Consider the following 6,149-nt stretch of genomic DNA (forward strand, 5'->3'; position numbering starts at 1 on the left):
AAAGGAATTTTTCTGAGTGACCTCAGTGTCTTGAAAAGTTAATCAGACCATTGAGGATTTCTCCCAGGGCTTATCAAAACTCCATTTTGTCTGAGATCCTGCAGTGAAGATTGACTGGATTAACGTTTGAAATTAGGCAAATTTTAAAATGAAAGAAAAACAGGAGAAAAATAAAATAAAAAACATGAATGGTGTTTCCGTTGGGCTTTGGTGTATTTTCTATACTGTATTATGTTTGTGAAGTGGATAAATATGATCAAAATATGATCAAAACTGGTATTTAGAAATTTAAGTTTTATAATAGCAGGAACCTTAGCATAAATCTGAGTTTTATTTGTCTAAACAGTAAAAACCTTTTTGCCTTTATTTTTTATGAAATTTGTGCCTACTGGACACAAATTTTATATAGCTTGTGACTGTTGGGTACAAAACAACTCACCATAGTTGTTTTGCAATTCTTTTTCTAAGGACACCTTGACTACCTTTTGGGGAATTTGTGTGTAGCACAGAGGTAGTGTCTCCATACCTTCCACTCAACCCTTCCTTTTCTGAAACTCAACTATTAGCAAACTATAGGCTCTCCTAAACACTGAACTGTTTGCTGTTCATTGTACCTAATCTGCAAAATATGCTGATGACTACCAAGCAAGGAAGGGCCCAACATGCCTCCTTTGTCAGATGAAATTGGTATATTCAAGAATGCAACTGGCTTAAGAGTGGCATCCTGGGGGCCGGGCGGTGGCGCTAAAGGTAAGGTGCCTGCCTTGCCTGCGCTAGCCTTGGACGGACCGCGGTTCGATCCCCCGGTGTCCCATATGGTCCCCCAAGCCAGGAGCAACTTCTGAGCACATAGCCAGGAGTAACCCCTGAGCGTTACCGGGTGTGGCCCAAAAACCAAAAAAAAAAAAAAAAAAAAAAAGAGTGGCATCCTGGATTCACATGAAAGTGTCGGCTATTCTTTTGGGGGAACCTGCCATTTCACTGGTTGAAACAAAAATACTGATTCAATGGTGTCCTTGATTCATAAAGGCTGCATTTATAGGGTTTAAACATACATTTAAATTGCATTTAATGAATTCCTGCAAAAACTCCATTTGTCTTTGTGAATTGGCTAAACTAAAACTTGGAGTCCAATAGAATATTCTTCCTCGATATGAGTATTCAAAGCTGAAAATGAATGTGGCTAATCTGGTCAATGAAAAAAATGTTATAGTTAAAGCTAATATCTTTGATAAGCTTCAGTATATTTTACTACTTTTTGGAATGTTGCTAATGAACACAAATTGTGGCTGGGGGTAGAAATGAGACTAACTAAAATATAATTGGTTGAGCCTCTACTCAGATTAATATTATTGTTGCCTGAATTCTTCATTGCCTCAGCCATGACAGTATATGTATTTTTAGTGGATAAGACAAAGTAAAGGTCTGTGTTTCTGATGCAAAGCTTTTGGTCTTGAACTTGTGAGTCTTGCCAGAAATTGTCCTGAGTATTGCATGTATTGCAAGAGTATTGTCTTGCCTGCTTGTAGCAGCTTGATTAATTGCTTTGGATCTTTGCCCCAAATTTTTAGAGCAAGTGTTTTGGTGTCATTGATGTTGACACTCTCAACTTACAGTCTTGCTGTTCAGTCCTATCAGTTGACTCCAATTGTAGCACTTTGCCCCTTGATATTGCTTCACATATTTGACTTCCTGGATCATTTGGTATGACAATGGTATTGCAGTTTTTATTCCAAAAGTTACTCAACCATGGGCTGAGAGTCAAAGTATTTGTTAGCAGTTCCAGGCTCCCTACCATCCACAGGCCTCTGCTGAATTTTGAATTTTGACGTTTTCTTTACATTTGTTTTATTTTCACTGGCAGCCCCTTACCAATCCTCAGAAAGGCTCCTTGCATTGTTCAAAGTTAGCTCTGAATTGTATTGTGTTTGGTCCTTTGTCAGATATCTAGGTTTCTTCTTGGCAAACTGCTGTTTAGAGTTTATTGATTAATAATGACATGCAGGCCTGGGAGGTTTTTCCAAAATTTGTACCAAGGAACCAGATGTAAAGGTCCAAAGGTTTACTGTAATGATATGCTTTAATTATTGATGCTGAAGCAAAAAAAAGTCAGTATTCCAGCATCTCTCTCTCTTTCTCTCTCTCTCTTTCTCTCTCACTTGCTCTCTCTTTTGTTTGTGTGATGCTAGGGATCAAACCCTATATATATGTATATACATACATATATATATGTATATATATATATATATATATATATATATATATATATATAGCGTTGCTTTACCACAGCTACATCATCAATCTCTAACTGACATTATGGATAGTTATAAATCTACTAGGTCTCAAAAACTGTTTTAAACACTGAAGCATTCTGTCTTATATTAATGGCATATTTCTGTTACTCATGTACTAAAGTTTTCCTCCTGATAATTGTTTGATACAAAGAGGCATAGGAAAGCATGTTGTATTACTACTGACATACAAGTCAGAATCACTGACACTCAGCTCAGAATCATTGAGTTGTGTGAACTTGGACTGAAAGTCATCAAAATAAGGCTGGTAAGCATGGTAAAAGGTTTTCTAGTTCTTGTTCTCAACCTTGGGGGGGGTATTAATCTTATGATTTTCAGTGGAAGGTGATAATATCAAGGCTTGATCTTGAAATTATTTGGTGATAATAGTTTGAAATGGGAGAATGACAAGGAAGCTGAAAATGATAGGCTGATGCAATATCAATGTTAGAGATTTAAGTATCTCCAACTAAAGCAGTGGTACTAGGGTGTGATTATATACTATTTAGATGGTAAAATGAGCAGATCCTAAAAATTAGGCATAGGCATCAGATATAAGGAATGATTTATGTCCAAGGTTCCATTTGAATGATACGGTAGGTTGCATAACCCAAAATGGGATAGATGTTGAAAAGAAGACACATCTAGGTTTGGGTAGCCTGAATGTAAGGAGCCTATTAATATTTTCATAACATGCTGAGTATGCAAGAACATAGCTGGGCAGTCATTGTACATGTGAAAAACAGATTGTTCTATGGGATGATTAATAGCCAGTTATTATAGTGCAGTTCTATCTAAAATCATCACTTTTTAATTTCTCCTTCAAGAATTGACAGAATCTATTCCTCATGTGACTGGAGTGACTGGATCAGAAGATTGAAACTTATTACAAGAAATTTATTTTTAATTACTAAGATGTTCTGTTGCACTACTGCAGCTACAGAGTATGCCATTCATTTGGGGGTTACATACTTCTGCTGGAACTAGATGAATAGATGTATTCCACTTGTATAAAAAAGTACACTTTTTTATCATAATATAGTATCATAATATAGTTAGGATTGAAACCAATAAACCATTGTTTGTTGCTCCTAAGAAAAACTTGCTGACACAGTACTTAGGCCTACTACTTGTTGAGACTTGGGATGCAGACAAAGAGAAACCCAGTTCCCTTTCTTCTTTTTTCTCCTTTAAAATTAAAAAATATTTCTTATGTTTCCTCTTATTTAAATAGCTACATAGTAGCTGTCAGCAAAATAAAAAAAATACAGGGTTTGCCAGATCTTGGAGGAAATTTTAATTAAATCTGGGACTTCATTTGCCTTTTCTTTTTATTAAAAATCATTGGCCTAAGATACCTGTATCTCCCCTTCCTTTTTTATATATCTTTATGCATTTGGCAAAGTTCATGACAAAACTTTGTTCCAGCTGTGGACTGTCCAAAAGCCTTTTCTGAAGTGCCTACTAATTTGGATTAAACTGGTTAAAATCTTCACACAGAAATTCTGCCAGGGAATGTTTGAGGTTTCTTGATATTTAATTCTACTAACATTTTTATCTTTTGGAGAAAAATAGATAATCTTTAAAATTTGTATTTATTATTATTTTTCTTTGTCATGGAGAAACATCACAGAGCCTGAAAACAAAAAAAATTGCTTTTGCATTCAGTCTGGTTTTCTAAATTCAAAGAAAGGGGTCTGTATGATCCTGAGTGGGTTTCTGAGGTTAAAAAAAAAAAAAGAAAAAGAAAGGTAAGACTAAGGCTGGAAATGAACAAAGTTCTTGGAGAAAACCTGGGTATTTCCCCAGTGAAGCTTCAATGATCAAGGAGATTCAATTCTACAGCAGAGGGTGATATTACCAGGCCTAGACCTAGGCCTATACCTGAAGCATTTCAAGCTGATCTCCACTTTCAGCTCTGAAAAAAGTCACTCCTGTTCAGTACTGAATGTAGTCTTTGCCCTAGGAATGGTGGTAAACAATGTGTTAAGTAGTTACTTAAATCATTGACCAGTCTGTCCAGAGGCTAAAAGTCCAGAGTGAGATTCAAAAAAACATTTCAGTTCTAACAGTAGATGTATTTAGCTGTTTCTGATGTTAAGATTTAGAAAGACCTTGATATCAGATCTGAAACTATAAGGTATATAGAACAACATGTAGGTGAAACACTCCAGGACATTGAGACTAAAGGCATCTTTAAGGAGGAGACAACACTTTCCAAACAAGTGGAAGCAGAGATAAACAGATGGGACTATATTAAGCTGAGAAGCTTCTGCATCTCAAAGGAAATAGTGCCCAGAATACAAAGGCCACCCACTGAGTGGGAGAAATTATTCACCCAATACTCATCAGATAAAGGGCTAATATCCAAAATTTACAGGGTACTGACAGAACTATACAAGAAAAAAACAACTAACCCCATCAAAAAATGGGGAGAAGAAATGAACAGACACTTTGAAAAAGAAGAAAGGCAAATGGCCAAAAGGCACATGAAAAGATGCTCAACATCACTAATCGTCAGGGAGATGCAAATCAAAACTACTATGAGGTATCACCTCACGCCCCTGAGATTGGCACACATCACAAAAAAGGAAAACAAGCAGTGCTGGCGGGGATGTGGAGAGAAAGGTACTCTTTTTCCCTGCTGGTGGGAATGCCATCTAGTACAACCTTTATGGAAAGCGATATGGAGATTCCTTCACAAACTGGAAATTGAGCTACCATACGATCCAGCTATACCCCTCCTAGGAATATTCCCGAGGAACACAAAAATACAATACAAAAATCCTTTCCTTACTCCTATATTCATTGCAGTGCTATTTACAATATCCAGACTCTGGAAACAACCAAGATGCCCTTCAACAGATGAGTGGCTAAAGAAACTGTGTTACATATACACAATGGAATACTATGCAGCCGTCAGGAGAGATGAAGTCATGAAATTTTCCTATACATGGATGTACATGTAATCTATTATGCTGAGTGAAGTAAGTCAGAGGGAGAGAGAAAGATGCAGAATTGTTTCACTCATCTATGGGCTTTAAGAAAAATGAAAGACATTTTTAACAGTATCTCAGAGACAAGAGAGATGAGGGCTGGTAGGTGCAACTCATGACATAAAGCTCATCACATAGAGTAATGAGTGCAGTTGGAGAGATGACTACACCGAAAACTATCATAACAATGTGAATGAATGAGGGAAGTAGAAAGCCTGTCTCGAGTGCAGGTGTGGGGGGGTGGGGAGGAGGGAGATCTGGGAAATTGGTGGTGGGAATGTTGCACAGGTGAAGGGGGGTGTTCTTTGCATGACTGTAATTATACAACTATAATCATGTTTGTAATCATGGTGTTTAAATAAAGATAATTATAAAAAAAGATTTAGGACTTTAGGGATGGAGTTATATAGTACAGTGGGCAAGGAGCTTGCATTGTACACAGCCAACCCAGATTCTATCCCTGGCACCTCCATGGCACCCTGAACCCCAACGGGAGTAATTTCTAAGTACAGAGCCAGGAATAACCCCTGAACATCACTGGGTTTGACCCCAAAACAAAAACTAAAGGTTAGGATCTTGCAGATTCCAAACAGGCTATTTCTTTTAGGGCCTGCCAATTCCTAGAGATCCTAAAGGACTTCGTCAGCAAGTGTGTTGTTTTAGAAAAGGCTTAATTTCCTCCACTCTCCTCTCTCTGGCTTTTATTTATTAGTCACTGTTCTACTACCACAGTCAACCCCAAGCCAGCTTACCCTGTTTCAAGTTTTCCTTTCAATGGGAATTTCCTTAAAGACTGCACACTCTCTTCATATTCCAACTAATAGTGATACCTCCCTGGTGAAATATCCTCTTACTTTAAAAT

This window comes from Suncus etruscus, chromosome 4 (genome assembly GCF_024139225.1).
Source record: "Suncus etruscus isolate mSunEtr1 chromosome 4, mSunEtr1.pri.cur, whole genome shotgun sequence".
Classification (NCBI taxonomy): Eukaryota; Metazoa; Chordata; class Mammalia; order Eulipotyphla; family Soricidae; genus Suncus; species Suncus etruscus.